Below are 20079 nucleotides of genomic sequence, written 5' to 3'. Positions count from 1 at the left end.
GAGTACCATATATAAAGTGTACCGTAGAACTCCTGACTTTCAGTGGGTAGCCATTATTGTTGTTGTGGTTTTCTAAATTTAACATTTTTAAATCCATACAGATCCTGGCATGCTGTGCCCAGCACACTAATCAATAATTAATAGTAATGAGTTAGTTACATATTGAAACTACTTATGTCAATTTTCAATCATACACTAAAATAGAGAGGATAATGAATTTTCATATACTCAAAATTTCCACAGTAATAATCATTTTGCCATTCTTCATCATCTACACTCCTTTTTTTGGATGCAGTATATCAAAATAAATTCCAGACATCATAGCACTCTACCTGTAATTACTTGAATACTTTATGTCTGAGATAGATTTTTTTAAATTAAAGACTTTTTCTTAAAATATGTATTTTTTAATTGACCACGTGTGTTATGTGCTAGTTTGTTAAGTATTTTTTTATTTTTTTTTAACATCTTTATTGGAGTATAATTGCTTTACAATGGTGTGTTAGTTTCTGCTTTATAACAAAGTGGATGAGTTATACATATACATATATCCTCATATCTCTTCCCTCTTGAGTCTCCCTCCCTCCCACCCTCCCTAACCCACCCTTCTAGGTGCTCACAAAGCACCTAGCCGATCTCCCTGTGCTATGCGGCAGCTTCCCACTAGCTATCTATTTTATATCTGGTAGTGTATATATGTCCATGCCACTCTCTCCTTTTGTCCTAGCTTACCCTACCCCCTCCCCGTGTCCTCAAGTCCATTCTCTAGTAGGTCTGCGTCTTTATTTCCGTCTTGCCCCTAGGTTCTTCATGACCTTTTTTTTTTTTTTGGTTCCATATATATGTCTTAGCATACAGTGTTTGTTTTTCTCTTCCTGACTTACTTCACTCTGTATGACAGACTCTAGGTCCATCCACCTCACTACAAATAACTCAATTTCGTTTCTTTTTATGGCTGAGTAATATTCCATTGTATATACGTGCCTCTTCTTCTTTATCCATTCATCTGTTGACGGACACTTAGGTTGCTTCCATGTCCTGGCTATTATAAGTAGAGCTGAAATGAACATTGTGGTACATGACTCTTTTTGAATTATGATTTTCTCAGGGTATATGCCCAGTAGTGGGATTGCTGGGTCGTATGGTAGTTCTATTTTTAGTTTTTTAAGGAACCTCCATACTGTTCTCCATAGTGGCTGTATCAATTTACATTCCCACCAACAGTGCAAGAGGGTTCCCTTTTCTCCATACCCTCTCCAGCATTTATTGTCTGTAGATTTTTTGACGATGGCCATTCTGACCGGTGTGAGATGGTATCTCACTGTAGTTTTGATTTGCATTTCTCTAATGATTAATGATGTTGAGCATTCTTTCATGTGTTTGATGGCAACCTGTATATCTTCTTTGGAGAAATGTCTATTTAGGTCTTCTGCCCATTTTTAGATTGGGTTGTTTGTTTTTTTCATATTGAGCTGCATGAGCTGCTTGTAAATTTTGGAGATTAATCCTTTGTCAGTTGCTTCATTTGCAAATATTTTCTCCCATTCTGAGGGTTGTCTTTTCTTCTTGTTTATGGTTTCCCTTGCTGTGCAAAAGCTTTTAAGTTTCATTAGATCCTATTTGTTTATTTTTGTTTTTATTTCCATTTCTCTAGGAGGTTTTTCAAAAACGATCTTGCTGTGATTTATGTCATAGAGTGTTCTGCCTATGTTTTCCTCTAAGAGTTTGATGGTGTCTGTCCTTACATTTAGGTCTTTAACCCATTTTGAGTTTATTTTTGTGTATGGTGTTAGGGAGTGTTCTAATTTCATTCTTTTACATGTAGCTGTTCAGTTTTCCCAGCACCACTTATTGAAGAGGCAGTCTTTTCTCCACTGTATATTCTTGCCTCCTTTATCAAAGATAAGGCGACCATATGTGCGTGGGTGTATCTCTGGGCTTTCTATCCTGTTCCATTGATCTATATTTCTGTTTTTGTGCCAGTACCATACTGTCTTGATTACTGTAGCTTTCTAGTATAGTCTGAAATCAGGGAGCCTGATTCCTCCAGCTCCGTTTTTCTTTCTCAAGATTGCTTTGGCTATTTGGGGTCTTTTGTGTTTCCATACAAATTGTGAAATTTTTTGTTCTAGTTCTGTGAAAAATGCCATTGGTAGTTTGATAGGGATTGCATTGAATCTGTAGATTGCTTTGGGTAGTAGAGTCATTTTCACCATGTTGATTCTTCCAATCCAAGAACATGGTATATCTCTCTCCATCTATTTGTATCATCTTTAATTTCTTTCATCAGTGTCTTACAGTTTTCTGCATACAGGCCTTTTGTCTCCTTAGGTAGGTTTATTCCTAGGTATTTTATTCTTTTTGTTGCAGTGGTAAATGGGAGTGTTTTCTTAATTTCTCTTTCAGATTTTTCATCATTAGTGTATAGGAATGCAAGAGATTTCTGTGCATTAATTTTGTATCCTGCTACTTTACCAAATTCATTGATTAGCTCTAGTAGTTTTCTGGTAGCATCTTTAGGATTCTCTATGTATCGTATAATGTCATCTGCAAACAGTAGACAGTTTTACTTCTTCTTTTCTGATATGGATTCCTTTTATTTCTTTGCCTTCTCTGATTGCTGTGGCTAAAAATTCCAAAACTATACTGAATAATAGTGGTGAGAGTGGAAACCTTGTCTTGTTCCTGATCTTAGTGGAAATGCTTTCAGGTTTTCACCATTGAGGACAATGTTGGCTGTGGGTTTGTCATATATGGCCTTTATCATGTTGAGGTAAGTTCCCTCTATGCCTACTTTCTGGAGGGTTTTTATCATAAATGGGTGTTGAATTTTGTCGAAAGCTTTCTCTGCATCTATTGAGATGATCATATGGTTTTTCTCCTTCAATTTGTTAATATGGTGTATCACACTGATTGATTTGCATATACTGAAGAATCATTGCATTCCTGGGATAAACCCCACTGGATCATGTTGTATGATCCTTTTATTGTGCTGTTGGATTCTGTTTACTACTGTTTACTAGTATTTTGTTGAGGATTTTTGCATCTATGTTCATCAGGGATATTGGCCTGTAGTTTTCTTTTTTTGTGACATCTTTATCTGGTTTTGGTATCAGGGTGATGGTGGCCTCGTAGAATGAGTTTGGGAGTGTTCCTCCCTCTGCTATATTTCGGAAGAGTTTGAGAAGGATAGGTGTTAGCTCTTCTATAAATGTTTGATAGAATTCGCCAGTGAAGCCATCTAGTCCTGGGCTTTTGTTTCTTGGAGGATTTTTAATTACAGTTTCAATTTCAGTGCTTGTGATTGGTCTGTTCATATTTTTTGTTTCTTCCTGGTTCAGTCTCAGAAGGTGGTGCGTTTCTAAGAATTTGTCCATTTCTTCCATGTTGTCCATTTTACTGGCATATAGTTGCTTGTAGTAATCTCTCATGATCCATTGTATTTCTGCAGTGTCAGTTGTTACTTCTCCTCTTTCATTTCTAATTCTATTGATTTGAGTCTTCTCCCTTTTTTTCTTGATGATTCTGGCTAATGGTTTATCAATTTTGTTTATCTTCTAAAAGAACCAGCTTTTAGTTTTATTGATCTTTGCTATCATTTCCTCCATTTCTTTTTCATTTATTTCTGATCTGATCTTTATGATTTCTTTCCTTCTGCTAACTTTGGGGTATTTTGTTCTTCTTTCTCAAATTGCTTTAGGTGTAAGGTTAGGTTGTTTATTTGAGATGTTTCTTGTTTCTTAAGGTAGGATTGTATTGCTATAAACTTCCCTCTTAGAACTGCTTTTGCTGCATCCTATAGGTTTTGGGTCTTTGTGTTTTCATTGTCATTTGTTTCTAGGTATTTTTTGATTTCCTCTTTGATTTCTTCAGTGAACTCTTGGTTATTAAGTAGTGTATTGTTTAGTCTCCATGTGTTTGTATATTTTACAGATTTTTTCCTGTAATTGATATCTAGCCTCATAGCGTTGTGGTCGGAAAAGATACCTGATACAATTTCCATTTTCTTAAATTTACCAAGGCTTGATTTGTGACCCAAGATATGGTCTATCCTGGAGAATGTTCCATGAGCACTTGAGAAGAAAGTGTATTCTGTTGTTTTTGCATGGAATGTCCTATAAATATCAATTAAGTCCATATTGTTTAATGTATCATTTAAAGCTTGTCTCCTTATTTATTTTCATTTTGGATGATCTGTCCATTGGTGAAAGTGGGGTGTTAAAGTCCCCTACTATGATTGTGTTACTCTCAATTTCCCCTTTTATGGCAGTTAGCATTTGCCTTATGTATTGAGGTGCTCCTATGCTGGGTGCATAAATATTTACAATTGTTATATGTTCTTCATGGATTGATGCCTTGATCATTATGTAGTGCCCTTCTTTGTCTCTTGTAATAGTCTTTGTTTTAAAGTCTATTTTGTCTGATATGAGAATTGCTACTCCAGCTCTCTTTTGATTTCCATTTGCACGGAATATCTTTTTCCATCCCCTCACTTTCAGTCTGTATGTGTCCTAGGTCTGAAGTAGGTCTCTTGTACACAGCATATATACGGGTCTTGTTTTTGTATCCATTCAGCAGTCTATGTCTTTTGGTTGGAGCATTTAATCCATTTACATTTAAGGTAATTATCGATATGTATCTTCCTATTACCATTTTCTTAATTGCTTTGGGTTTGTCTTTGTAGGTCTTTTCCTTCTCTTGTGTTTCCTGCCTAGAGAAGTTCCTTTAGCGTTTGTTGTAAATCTGATTTGGTGGTGCTGAATTCTCTTAGCTTTTGCTTGTCTGTAAAAGTTTTAATTTCTCTGTGAAATCTGAATGAGACCCTTGCTGGGTAGAGTAATCTTGGTTGTAGGTTTTTCCCTTTCATCACTTTAAATATGTCCTGTCACTGCCTTCTGGCTTGCAGAGTTTCTGCTGAAAGATCAGCCGTTAACCTTATAGGGATTCCCTTGTATGTTATTTGTTGTTTTTCCCTTGCTGGTTTTAATATTTTTTGTTTGTATTTAATTTTTGATAGTTTGATTAATATGTGTCTTGATGTGTCTCTCCTTGGATTTATCCTGTATGGGACTCTCTGTGCTTCCAGGACTTGATTAACTATGTCCTTTCCCATATTAGGGAAGTTTTCAAGTATAATCTCTTCAAATATTTTCTCAGTCCCTTCATTTTTTTTTTTTTTTTTTTTGGCTTAAACAACAAACATTTATTTCTCATAGTTCTGTAATCTGGGAAGTCCAAGAGCAAGGTGCCAACAGATTCCATGTCTGGTGAAGACCTGCTTCCTGGTTTGTAGGTGCTGCCATCTCTCTGTGTGCTCATGTGATTTCTTCTTTGTGGGCTCCAGGAGTGGGTGGGGAGCTCTGGTCTCTTCTTCTTACAAGAGTGCTAATCCCACCATGAGGATTCTACCTTCATGACCTCATCTAAACCCATTTACCTCCCAAGCCCCCATCTCCAAATACCATCACATTGGGGGGTTAGGATTTCAATATATGAAAGGGGGGCAGGGGGCTCAAACATTCAGTCCCATAGCATTTCTTTTCTAAATTGTAACTGGAACGATACCCACCTAAAGTGCATTCATGTTACATATGTAGCCCATAAATGGTCTGTACTGAATATCTCTTCCATGTTTTCTTTAAAGCCTCATTCTCTTCTCTTTTGGGGCCTCAAATATTCACTTTGAAGCCTTCACATTATGGTACAAAACTGGAACCCAGGACTGGATAAGTGAAGTGATTGCTGGATCTTGTTACTTATTTGGTCTTGTGGTGGCTCTCGGTCTTCTTAGGCAGCAGCACGGCCTGGATGTTGGGCAAGACGCCGCCCTGCGCGATGGTGACTTTGCCCAGCAGCTTGTTGAGCTCCTCGTCATTGCGGATGGCCAGCTGCAGGTGGCACGGGATGATATGCGTCTTCTTGTTGTCGCAGGCCGCGTTGCCTGCCAGCTCCAGGATCTCGGCCGTCAGGTACTCCAGCACCGCCTCCAGGTACACCGGCGCGCCGGCCCCAACCTGCTCGGCGTAGTTGCCCTTGCGGAGCAAGCGGTGCACCCGGCCCACGGGGAACTGAAGCCCGGCCCGCGAAGACCGAGTCTTTGCCTTAGCACGAGCCTTAACGCTTTGTTTGCCTTGTCCGGACATTATGAGCTGAGCAACGTCTCCTCAACTAGCTATCCTCCCTTCCTTTTTGTCTTCTTCTTCTGGGACCCCTATAATTCGAATGTTGGTGTGTTTAATGTTGTCCCAGAGGTCTCTGAGACTGTCCTCAATTCTTTTCATTCTTTTTTCTGCTCTGCAGTAGTTATTTCCACTATTTTATCTTCCAGGTCACTTTTCCGTTCTTCTGCCTCCGTTATTCTGCTATTGATCTCTTCTAGAGAATTTTACATTTCATTTATTTTGTTTTTCCTCATTGTTTGTTTGCTCTTTAGTTCTTCTAGGTCCTTGTTAAACGTTTCTTGTATTTTCTGCATTCTGTTTCCAAGATTTGGATCATCTTTACTATCATTACCCTGAATTCTTTTTCAGGTAGACTGCCTATTTCTTCATTTGTTTGTTCTGGTGGGTTTTTACCTTTCTCCTTTATCTGCTGTGTGTTTCTCTGTCTTCTCATTTTGCTTAACGTACTGTGTTTGGGGTCTCCTTTCCGCAGGTTGCAGGTTTGTAGTTCCCTTTGATTTTGGTGTCTGTCCCCAGTGCCTAAGGTTGGTTCAGTGGGTTGTGTAGGCTTCCTGGTGGAGGGGACTAGTGCCTGTGTTCTGGTGGATGAGGCTGGATCTTGTCTTTCTGATGGGCAGAACCGTGTCCGGTGGTGTGTTTTGGGATGCCTGTGACCTTATTATGATTTTAGGCAGCCTCTCTTCTAATGGGTGGGGTTGTGTTGCTGTCTTGCTAGTTGTTTGGCATAGGGTGTCCAGCACTGTAGCTTGCTGGTCGTTGAGTGGAGCTGGGTCTTAGTGTTGAGATGGAGATCTCTGGGAGATTTTCACCATTTGATATTATGTGCAGCTGGGAGGTCTCCTGTGGACCAGTGTCCTGAACTTGGCTCTCCCACCTCTGAGGCACAGCCCTGATGCCTGGCTGGAGCACCAAGAGCCTGTCATCCACATGGCTCAGAAGAAAAGGGAGAAAAAAAGAAAGAAAGAAAGAAAGAAAAAGATAAAATTAAATTAAATTAAATTAAGTTATTAAAATAAAAAGTAATTATTTAAAAAAAAATTTTTAAGTAATAACAGAAAAAAAGAAAGAAAGACGAGACCAACCAAACCAAAAAACAAATCCACCAATGATAACAAGTGCTAAAACTATACAAAAACAAAAAAAACAAAAAAACAAAAAAAAACGGACAGAACCCTAGGACAAATGGTAAAAGCAAACTTATACTGACAAAATCACACACAGAAGCATACACATACATGTTCACAAAAAGAGAAAAAGGGAAAATATATATATATATCATTGCTCCCAAAATCCACCTCCTCAATTTGGGATGATTCATTGTCTATTCAAGTATTCCACAGATGCAGGGTACATCAAGTTGACTGTGGAGATTTAATCCGCTGCTCCTGAGGCTGCTGGGAGAGATTTCCCTTTCTCTTCTTTGTTCGCACAGCTCCGGGGTTCAGCTTTGGTTTGGCCCCGCCTCTGCATGTAGGTCGCCTGAGGGTGTCTGTTCTTTGCTCAAACAGGACGGGGATAAAGTAGCAGCTGATTCGGGGGCTCTGGCTCACTCAGGCCGGGGGGGGAGGAGGGGTACGGAGTGCAGGGCGAGCCTGCGGTGGCAGAAGCCAGTGTGACGTTGCACCAGCCTGAGGCGCACTGTGTGTTCTCCCGGGGAAGTTGTCCCTGAATCATGGGGCCCTGGCAGTGGCGGGCTGCACAGGCTCCCAGGAGGGGAGGTGTGGATAGTGACCTGGGCTTGCACACAGGCTTCTTGGTGGCTGCAGCAGCAGCCTTAGCATCTCATGCTTGTCTCTGGGGTCCACGCTGATAGCCACGGCTCACACCCATCTCTGGAGCTCCTTTAAGGGGTACTCTTAATCCCCTCTCCTTGCGCACCAGGAAACAAAGAGGCAAGAAAAAGTCTCTTACCTCTTTGGCAGCTCCAGACTTTTCCCCGGACTCCCTCCCGGCTAGCTGTGACACACTAGCCCCCTTCAGGCTGTGTTCACGCCGCCAACCCCAGTTCTATCCCTGGGATCCGACCGAAGTGGAGCCTCAGCTCCCAGCCCCCGCCCACCCTGGCGGGTGAGCAGACAAGCCTCTCCGGCTGGTGAGTGCTGGTCGGCACCGATCCTCTGTGCGGGAATCTCTCCGCTTTGCCCTCCGCACCCCTGTGGCTGCGCTCTCCTCCGTGGCTCCGAAGCCTCCCCCCTCCGTCACCCGCAGTCTCTGCCCACGGAGGGCCTTCCTAGTATGTGGAAACCTTTCCTTCTTCACAGCTCCCTCCCCGAGGTGCAGGTCCCGTCCCTATTTTTTGTCTCTGTTTTTTCTTTTTTCTTTTGTCCTACCCAGGTACGTGGAGAGTTTCTTGCCTTTTGGGAGGTCTGAGGTCTTCTGCCAGCATTCAGTAGGTGTTCTGTAGGAGTTGTTCCACATGTAGATGTATTTCTGATGTATTTGTGGGGAGGAAGGTGATCTCCACGTCTTACCCTTCCGCCATCTTGAAGCTCCACCTAATTAAAGACTTTTAAATGTTAGGACCTTGTATTAGTTTGCTACATTTGGCATAACAAAGTACCAGAGACTGGGTGGCTTAAACAACAGAAATTTTCTCACAATGCTGGAGGCTATATGTCCAAGTTCAAGGTGTTGGCAGGGTTGGTTTCTTCTGAGGCCTCTCTGCTTGGCCAACTTGATGGCCATCTTCCCCTGTGTCTTTACATTGTCTTCCTTCTCTGCATGCTTGTGTCCTAATTTCCTCTTCTTCTATGGACATGAGTCATATTGGAATTAGGCCCACCCTTATGATCTTATTTTACTTTAATTACTTCTTTAATAGGCCCTATCTCTAAATACAGTCACATTCTGAGGTACTGGGGGTTAGGACCTCAATATATAAATTTGGGGGAGGACACAATTTAACCCATAACAGAACTATATAATGAGAGAGAATTGTAATGACCATGGAAATGCCTGGCTCAGGTCTCCCTTTGTAGATTTTCTGCAATGAACAGCATCGTCGGATGGCAGTCTCCAGTGTCTGCACCTTGAGATCTGCTGTAATGTTTACACCAAAGCCACACTCTCTCCAAGATGCTCTCAGCGAATGATGGCACAGTGAGGACACTGGAGCCAGGCCATTTCTGCCCTACATGGATCTCCTCTAATGGGCAATAATTGTTGTGTCTCTTCAACGTCCTGGTTGAGAGTTTCTCAGAGCTGCACACAGTGCAAGGACCTTCCTCCCTCCCTCCCTTCCTTCCTTTCTTCTCTTTCTCTTTTTACAAGTGTGGGACCTGAATCATGGTCTAAAACCTCTCTCTACCTACTCCTGCTCTCTCTTTTCTTCTTCCTGCCCAGGTATTTCCCCTAATAAACCTCGTGCATGTCTAATTCTATCTAGATGTCTGCTTCTCGGACAAAAGAAGCATACAAATAATAAATGTTGAAATCTATAATAAAGCCATTAAGTAAATGAATGCTGGGAGTCAGGTTTTTCACTGTTGGAATGAGATGTTTCAGATAAGCAAGAACAGGAGGTAGTCTGTGTGGTAATGGATTCCAGTTGGAGACACCAACATTAACTCATGTTTACCTTAATGTACATGAAGATGGTTACAAATAAAATATTTATCGATATGTGCATATACATGGGTTAGTCTACACACATATATTTCTTTGCTTTGTCAGCTAAGAAAACTCAGAAAAATGACATTTTGGTAGCAAAATAACTCATATCTTGGTTTCTAATGCTGTTCTTCAATAAAAGGAATCAGGGCTCTTTGAAGAAATAGTTGATCCCAGTACTGGGGCAGGATATCTACAAGATGAACCTAGAGCATCTTTTAAATGCCAGAAAGTATGGAAGTGCTAAACAAAAATAATAATTTAAAAAAAACAAACAAACATCCACACACACTCACATGGAAGTACATCAAAGGGACCTAAGAGCCAAAACAAATGGTCCCCTATGGCCAAAGCTGGAATAATTTGAGCAGCAAAATTAACTTGTATTGGAGTATAATGCAAAGTAAAAAATAAATATTTACAATTCCATATGGATATAAGTACATGATTAAATAAATAAGTAAATAAATGGGGGGGGGATTTCCTGAGCAGAAGAATTTTAAATAATTTATGTAGATACTCCACCCTGAAGGAACTGCAGCATAACTCCCCACTGCCTAATTGTGGGCTGCACATAGTGACTTCCTTCCTAAGAGTACAGTATGGAAAAAGGGGAGAAAGAGTAACTTTACAGTGGAGAAACTGATAAACACAACTTTAGCCAGACGATCAAGGTGAGCATTAAGAATGATAAATCATATTGATAGTATGTACCCTTGATATGCTGTGATGAAAATAGTACTTTACTTCTGTGATCATGCTCTCAAAAACTCGTAACTCCAGTCTAATCATATGAAAAGCATCAGACCAATCCCAAGTGAGGGACAATCTATAAAATCCCTGACCAGTACTTGTCAAAACTGTCAAGGTCATCAAAAACAAGGAAAGTCTGAGTAACTGTCACAGCCAGGAGGATCCTAAGGAAACATAAGAACTAAATGTAAAGTGGCATCCTGGATGGTAGCATGGAACAGAAGAAGGACATTAGGCGAAAACTATGGAAATCTGAATAAAATGTGGACCTAACATAATTGTTTCATTAATTATAATTGTTCCATACCACTTTAAGGTGCTCATAATAGGGGAAACTAGGGGAAAATAGGGTTATGTGGAAACTCTTTGTATTCTTTCACAGTCTTTCTGTAAATCTAAAATTGTTCTAAAATAAAAAGCTCATTTAAAAATTTTTTTAAATCTATAAGACAAAATGCCATGTGGATTATGATTGCAATAACTAATATTTATTTAGCACTCTCCAGGCTACAATGCACTCTCTACTGCATTAACTCATTGAATGATAAATCCATTGCCTTCAGAATTTTATGATGAGATCATGTTATGAAGCCTGTCTAAAAAGCACATTAATAAAACATGTAACTGTCATTATTTCAATAAAATCATGTTCTGCTCAGGAAAAAAAAGAAGAAGAATCATAAAGGACCTGAATTTACCAGCACAGCTTTTAATTTCTAGCAAATTTCACATCTCTGCTCTGTGTGTCAAATCTGTTCTGGGCATGTTGGGTTCTACTTTGCAGATCTCCAGTGATTTTAACAGTAGTTGTGAATACTTAATGAAATTCATCATGCATTTGTAACAAATTGCTCACCTTCCCAACCCCAGACAGAAATGTGGAAGTAGGAAAAAAAAGGAGCTCGTGATGAATTCTATCCTTCCTCACCAGAGCGGGATGGAGTAATGGACAGGTGCCTGCCAGAGATCCAGCTAGTGCTCTGGTGTTTCAGGGCTGCCCCCTTCCATATGCACCTTTCTGTTCATCCTCCTCTCCAACACCACTCTCCCTGCCATGTCACTTCACTCCTTCGCATTCTTCTGCTCATGTGTCACTTTCCCCTCTCCTCTTCATTGCTTTAGGCTAATCAGGAAAACTCAGAAAATCCCCCAAATCCTACTGATGCCAGCATGTGGTACTCAGGAAAAATAGGTGGCTAACTGTAGATTAGAGTATTAATACACTTCTCTGATCTCACAGATGCCCTAGAGCACTTACTCACTCACTTTTACAAAACTTCTCATTTCCTTATTTCATTTTCCCTTGAACATACAAAAATCAGGCAGGAACCAAATACGGGGGCAGTACTCATGTATGGGATGCCCTCACACTCGAAATGGAATTAAGCATTTCGAGGGGCCTGTGAGGAAAATGACTATAACTCATCATAAACCTATAATATGTAGACTGAAAAGAAAATCCTCACACAGATTCCAAATATTCTTGATCATAAGGCAACAAAAGGACTCAAGGTGCAGAACCTGAGTGAAGGCTCTGCCACATTCTAACCATGTGACCTGAGACTCACAGGCTCAGTGTCCTTATTTGTAAAATTGAAATATTAACAGCAGCACCTAAAGGGATCATGAAATATAAAGGTAGTAATGTGCTTAGGGTACACTATTAGCATTCAGTAAATATCAGAGAAGAAAAAAATCTATTGGGGATGAGAGTAGCATATGCTACACTGACTCTTGCTTCCAGGTCCACATTGTATAAAAATAACAAAAATTCATCTTGATCACAGGATGGTACATGTTAATTTTCTTTTCTGTTATGCTTTTGAAGGAAATCTTGAACATTAGTTTAAATAAATTATGTAGCCTAGTATTCATACATAGAGTTACAAACATTAGCATATCAGAAATATCTAGCCCTAAATCTGGCACTTACTTTTAGAAAGACAAACACCAACGAAATATGTATGTGACTTAGAAGTTGACATTATCAGTGTTCAGTCAGCTTTTCGGAAGGAAGCAAACCATTTATTTAAAAAAACTTTTTTTTAATATTTGTTTATTTGGTTGCACCAGGTCTTAGTTGCGGCTCACCAGCTCCTTAGTTGCAGCACGTGGGCTCCTTAGTTGTGGCATGTGAACTCTTAGTTGCAGCATGCATGTGGGATCCAGTTCCCTGAGCAGGGATCGAACCCAGGCCCCCTGCATTGGGAACGCAGAGCATTATCCACTGCGCCACCAGGGAAGTCCCTTAAAATATATTTTTTTAATAAATTTATTTATTTTATTTATTTATTTTTGGCTGTGTTGGGTGTTCATTGCTGCACGCGGGCTTTCTCTACTTGTGGTGAGCGGGGGCCACTCTTCCTTGCAGTGAGCGGGCTTCTCACTGTGGTGGCTTCTCTTGCTGTGGAGCATGGGCTCTAGGTGTGCGGGCTTCAGTAGTTGCGGCTCGCAGGCTCAGTAGTTGTGGTGCACGGGCTTAGCTGCTCCACGGCATGTGGGATCTTCCCGGACCAGGGCTCAAACCCACGTCCCCTGCACTGGCAGGCGGATTCTTAACCACTGCGCCACCAGGGAAGCCCCCTTAAAATATTTTTAAGTCAAGCACTTAGCAGTATTCTTAGCATATAAGTTTTCTATATATTTTGGAAGAATGAATGATAACAAATATATTAAAATACTACATAATATTTAGGGAGAACATCTGATGAATATACATAGTATATAAGTAAAACTAATTTTTAAGTTCTCTATACAGAGAAATTTTAAAAAATCTATCAGAACAGTTCTTTGGGTACCTCTGCTTGCTGCATTTGGATGGCTACCTTATCATCACCACCACCAAAAAAAATTTTTAGACAAAATCATTGCCATGTCTCAAAGCATTTGATATGGACTCTGCTTCAGAGTTCAAATTGCTTCAAGTTGTGTGCCAACTAAGTACCCACAATTCAGTGGTAGACAAGAGCTATAATCAAGATTGCTGTACATCTCTCCTTATCGCAAGGAACTGAGAAGTTTGGAGCAAGAGTGAGAATGCCAGGAATAAGTAGGATGCATACAAAAAAGTAAGAAAGGAGCACATAGAATTTAAGACAATTGGCAAGCTTACTCTGCTTTTGCACACTAGATATTAATCTAAAAGCATTTTTGATACCTAACCTACAAGAGTAAGGTAATATTTTCATACCCCTTGGCTTCTGAGTGGCATCTCATAGACGGAAATGAATATTAGCTCAGCAACTCACATTCTTTCTCAGAGAGAACAGAGCAAACTTTTTTCCTATATCAAATTGACATGATAAGAATATTTAGGCATTTTTTTCTTTTTTTTTTAATATTATGAGATAAACATTCAGTTGTGACTAGTCCTTATGATATATAAGGCATAAGTTGTTTCCCTTTTTTTTTTCTCCAACATGTAAGTAATTGCTAAGGGACACTCCTTACATCAGCAAACAAGATGATACTGACACTGTGTCCAACTCTTAATATAGAGACAATTAATTAGGCAAAATTTGTCACTGTTCAGGAAACATTCAAACTTCACAGCATTCACTAAATGACACATCACTTAAGGCATCATATTTACAACTCAGCTCATAGGCACATGTTCCTGAATACATGAAGCTGAAAAGTACAAAGAAACCAATTGGTTCATGGAGAAGCCTTCAGCCAGTCAATAAAATGAGAGCTGGAAAATAGATCATAGAAAAAGTCACTATAAAGCAGAGTTCCAAATTCAATGGGGATGTGGCTTTTTGACCTGCTACCAACAAAGACTGAAATGTTATTCATTTCCCCCATATTTTCATGTAAATTTAATTTTAATGAAATGGCTGACTTGCTAACCCTGGAGACTGGTGATCTATTAATCTACAGAAGGAGTCTTAATGGTGAACTCTTCAAACAAGCACTTTTTCATTCCTTTAACCTCTCTTTCCATTTAAAACACTATGCTGTGCCCCTTTAGAATATAGTTACTGGAATGAAAATGAAGAGAAATATGAATGTTTTATACTTGCTCCCTTACCCCCAAAGGAATGAGTGTATGATCCTTAAGAGCCAGAAAATTACTCCCTGAACATGTCATGAAAACAATAGCAAATTTAAAATTCTAATCCTTTCTCATAAAATAAGAGCAAAGAAACTACCCAAAAGATGTAGAGATTGGCAGAAAACAAAGAATCAAAGGTGACTGAAAGAGTCATAATGTAAGAATGCCTTGAGCTTGACTTTTCACTTCTAGAAAATTGGATGTTACATTTTTCAAATGTTCCTTGAGTTTTCAAAATGTCATGGAAGAAGGCAGTAACTGCTTTTTTAAGTTCTCATTAAAGTTTCTTTGATTCACATATGGATATATGAAAGAAACTGATTTCTGCCATTAGTTATGTTGGACCAACTCTCCCCCGAGAACAACTGTAATAACTAGATACATTTTTAGAGGCTGTTTGAAGGCATCAGAGGGCTATCAAATCAGTAAAGACTTGAAGGGTCCAGAATCCAGGTATTTAAAAGTACTTTTACACATAAGGAATTTTCTAATCCCCAAGCAGTGGCTAAGAGGAAGAAAACCCTATCAAAAAGCAGTGACTACAAATCTGTCTTACTTTGAGTTTTTCTGGAAGCAGACCCTGACATAAAGATCTCAGTGCAAGTAGTTCATTTTGGGAGATGCCAGGAACATCAAGAGGGAATTGGGAACTGATATAGGAAAGGGAAGCAACCAATAAAGAGTACCCTATTAAGCAAGATTCAAGAGACAGCTATAACGTAATACTAGAGTCACTCTGGGATATGTTGTAAAGCACATACTATGTTCAGATATATCCCATCTAAGGCTTGATGGGGCTGAGGTTTTTGTACATTCTTTCCATCAGGCATTGGGTGAGAGATATTGCTAAGGTGTTATTTAATTCCAGAGCATTTCTAGCCTTCCTTGGGTACAGCCTTCCAGAACAAGTCATGAAGCATGAATATACAGATACTGGCAGTTGTCAATTATCTAGAGCACACAGATATGATAAGCTTTAGGGTATTTGAGAAGGTACCAACTGAATTTGCTACATGTAGTCTGCCCTTTGTAATGCTCAAAACAACTCACACCTCAAGTTAAGTTTGCTCTACCTTGTCACCTCTTCAAGGTCAAATATTTTTTAAAATGCATGTGCAGGAGTTTTAGTGAAACAAGAGACATGCATCCAAAGGTTGCAACCAATATTCACTATATGTCTATTCTACCATTTAATCTCCCCATGTAATTGGCCCATACTTCTGATGATCTGGGATAAAGCAGATCCTTATCTTTGAAGGCTCGAGCCTCTGGTTACCATGCTCTTGTTAGGTCATGCTTTCTGCTGGTACCCATTTCTCATAAATTACTACATAGGGAAAGACAGTGACTCTTCCTGCCTTCATCATGCAGCAGCAACTTTATATTCTCATGATAATAATGATCAATTTCCACTGACAATGTAACAACTTTTTAAATGCCTCTGCACTCCTATGTGAGAGCCCAGAATGACTAGGGTTAGCTGTAATTTTAGCTTTTGTGGATCTCTTGCTGTGCAGCCTGGTAGAAGCTTTTCTCTTCTGGAAACTGAAGCCCAAATTCCTCAAGTGGGTCATGAGGAGTAACAGTTAAAGGGACCACTTCTGTTACTCCCACTCTTAGTCCTTAGGCCCCACAGGTGCCTATGATATTCAGCGGTCTTTGGGGTCACCAACATTTTCATAATATTGAGATTTTATTTGCCTTTATCACCATGTTGACAACTGCAAAAATGCAATAGTGATTGGTGCTATCACTTGGTTAAATTTATGGCAGTTCCCCATAATTTTCCATAATATATTGATATTCAGGACTCGGACTAGTTAACTGAATGGAAATATGATAGGGATCACCAACCCTGCATCCTTTAAGCCCACAGGGTGACACTAAATCTGTCATTTTTCTCAGGATGCATTATGGCTTCTCACTTAGTCTCTTGACCAGGGAGTAATTTTAGGGGATTCTACTTGTTTTTCCCAAACATTTTGCTTCTTTCTCTGTAAGTCAGGCAGCCAATATGAGAATTACGCCAAATGATATGTATCTTTATTATGTAATGAGGGACCGGGGAATTCACTGGAGTACACTAATGAACCATTGGATTCACAGTGAGACAGAGTTGGGCCAGGACTCCATATATCACCTGACCTCTATATTACCCTCCTAAGCAGGAGGGCCATAAGAGTCTCTTTTTTTGTCTCCTGGGATTAGAGTAGACGCAGATCCTGAGATGAGGATTCCATCACAAGTGGTTTATTTGGTTTATTTGGGAGTGAAAGGAACACTAACATGGAGGAAGTGATGCAGAGAAGGGATGGCAACTAACAAAAGATACATTATTACACTAGCTAATCGTACAGGGGAAACTCAAGTTTTAAAAAAAATGGTGTAAAACACATGCTCCAGCATTATCCTACCCAAGGGTGGGGGAACTGTAAAGATTTATATACCAACAACTGCCAGTCATTAGTTAAGGACTGCTTTGGGAGATTTTTAATTCCTGAGCATTTTTAGCACATGAATGGCTAGAGCAGCCTTCCAGAAAAATCCATCAGGCACATATATGCAGATTTAGTCCACTAATGATGTAAAATCTCTGACAGAAAGAGGTAAAGTTGAAAACACCATCTACAGATTCTGAGGAATATCACCTACAGAATCTGAGGAAACCAGCAGAGGTTTCCACATTTTCAAAGAACTGGAAAATTCAACATGAACCAAGGCATAAATCCTAAAATCTGCTGGAAAAAAGAGACACATCACCCTCAAAGGAACAACAATAAGGCTGATAGTTAACACTTGAATAGAAACTGTGAAGTCTAGAAATCAATGGAATGGCATCATCAAAGTGCTGAAAGAAAAGTATTTCAATTTATATAGCTACACCTAAGAAAAAAAAATCCTTCAAAACTGAAGTAAAATGAAAAGAGCTCCAGATGAACAAAACAGAGAGTTTTTCACCAGCAGACAAAAAATTTTAAGTGCTACAATTACTACACCATCAAAAAATATTAGTAAAATGTTAAGTATAATCTAAAATATATATGTAATTCAATTGAATATAAATGTACTACATACTTCCTAAAAGAAAGTTTGTGAGACTGGCTAAATAAAACAAAGCACAACAATAAGATATGCATTAAATACATGGATAAAGAGATTTTCACAGTAAAAAATAAAAAAATGATATATAATACGAACATTGCCCAAAACTGTTCATATAGCTATATCAATAGAAAAAAAGTCAACTTCGAGGCAAGAAGATTATTAAGGAAAAAAATAAGATACTTTATTGCCCAGAGATAAACCCCCACACACGGTCACCTAATTTATGACAAAGGAGGCAAGAACATACAATGGAGAAAAGACAGCCTCTTCAATAAGTGTTGCTGGGAAAACTGGACAGCTACATGTAAAAGAATGAAATTAGAACACTTCCTAACACGATACGCAAAAATAAACTCAAAATGGATTAAAGACCTAAATATAAGTTGGACACTATTAAACTCTTAGAGGAAAACATAGGAAAAACACTCTTTGACATAAACCACAGCAAGATCTTTTTTGACCCACCTCCTAGAGAAATGAAAATAAAAACAAAAATAAACAAATGGGACCTAATGAAACTTCAAAGCTTTTGTACAGCAAAGGAAACCACAAATAAGATGAAAAGACAACCCTCAGAATGGGAGAAAATATTTGCAAGTGAAGCAACGGACAAAGGATTAATCTCCAAAATACACAAACAGCTCATGGAGCTCAATATCAAAAAAACAAACAACCCAATTAAAAAATGGGCGGAAGACCTAAATAGACATTTCTCCAAAGAAGACATACAGATGGCCAAGAGGCACATGAAAAGCTGCTCAACATCAGCCATAAAAAGGAATGAAACTGGGTCATCTGTAGAGATCTAGATGGACCTAGAGTCTGACATACAGAGTGAAGTAAGCCAGAAAGAGAAAAAACAAATACCGTATATTAACGCATATATGTGGAATCTAGAAAAATGGTACAGATGAACCAATTTGTAGGGCAGGAATAGAGATGCAGATGTAGAGAATGGACATGTGGACACGGGGGGGAAGGGATGGGTGGGATGAATTGGGAGATTAGGGTTGACAGAAATACACTACCATGTGTAAAATAGCTAGTGGGAACCTGCTGTATAGCACAGGGAGCTCAGCTCGGTGCTCTGTAACAACCTAGATGGGTGGGAGGGAGGTCCAAGAGGGAGGGGATATAGGTATACATATAGCTGATTCACTTCATTGTAGAGCAGAAACTAACACAACATTGTAAAGCAATTATACTCCAATTTAAAAAAAAGAAAAAAATAAGATATTTTATTGTGATTAAATAATCCATCCATCAGAAAGATTTTTGTACCTCGTAAGCTAGTATATGAAATATATAAGCAAAGTAATAGATTTTAACACACTGCACTCAGTAACTAATAAGGGAAGCCAGTATTAGCAGTAAAGATAGAAGTTTTGAAGAGCAAAATTTTAAAATTTTGATCCCATCAACGTATACGACACCATCCTCAACAACTAGAGAATACACATTTCTCCCAAGATGATGTGGAGAATTTTTCAAAATTGATAATATACTGTTCATAGTAAGTCTCAACAAATTTACAAGGACTGAAACAATTCCATGTGCATCTCTGACCAGGGGGAATTAAGTTAGAAACAAGTAACAAAAGTACAACTAGAAAATCTCCCAATATTTGAGCCAAAGTTAATATTACAATGTAATTTTTAAATCAGTCAAATGGAAAGATAATAAACATAATTATATTGAATCTTCTTGGATACTTGTAAAGACTCTATAATGGAAATTTATAGCCTTAAGGCATATTTAGAAAAGGAATAAATGCTCATACTCCATGATCTAATAAGCATTCAACTCAGTAAGTTATCCAATGAAAGTAAGGTAATAGAAAAATAAGATAAGAAATTAATGAAACACAAAGAAAAGCACACAAAGAAAAAATTTTCACTGCAATGTTCAAAAAATAATTGTTTAATAAAATAAATAGTAATTTATTAAAACTGTAAGTTTCATGGGAAGACTTTGGAGAGAAACACAAAGAGAGAAAAATCCAAAGAAACAATATTAGGAATGAAAACTACAAAAGAAAAGTAAAAATATATGAACAACTTTATATAAATTTAGATTAAATGATGAACAGATTTCTAGTGAAGCACAACTTAGTAAATCTGGCATAAGAAGAAACAGAAAATCTGAGTAATGTATATCTGTTAAGAATTGCAGCTCAAATGAAAATCATTAGAGAAAACTTCAGGCTGAGATGATTTTATAATTGAATTTCTCCATGTATTTAAGAAATAATTAACATCAATCTTATTTTTTAAACTATTCTAGAGAAATAGAAAAAAGAGAAAATTCTCAAACTTATTATATGAGACCAACATAACTATCATACAAAAAATCTGACAAAAACATAAACATACA

At 38.6% G+C, this 20079-nt stretch overlaps 1 pseudogene across 1 annotated transcript; it reads right to left on the bottom strand.

Moving 5' to 3' along the window:
* Nucleotides 1–435: 435 nt before the first annotated feature.
* Nucleotides 436–8113, bottom strand: LOC309649320 (histone H2A type 1-J pseudogene; annotated as a pseudogene). The gene has a single exon. The product of its transcript is annotated as a histone H2A type 1-J pseudogene (transcript).
* Between the last annotated feature and the right edge of the window lie 11966 nt (nucleotides 8114–20079).

The sequence above is a fragment of the Balaenoptera physalus genome (assembly GCF_965194825.1).
Source record: "Balaenoptera physalus genome assembly, chromosome: 19".
NCBI lineage: Eukaryota > Metazoa > Chordata > Mammalia > Artiodactyla > Balaenopteridae > Balaenoptera > Balaenoptera physalus.
Note: the sequence above shows the minus strand (reverse complement) of the source record. Positions and strands in the feature narration are given on the sequence as shown.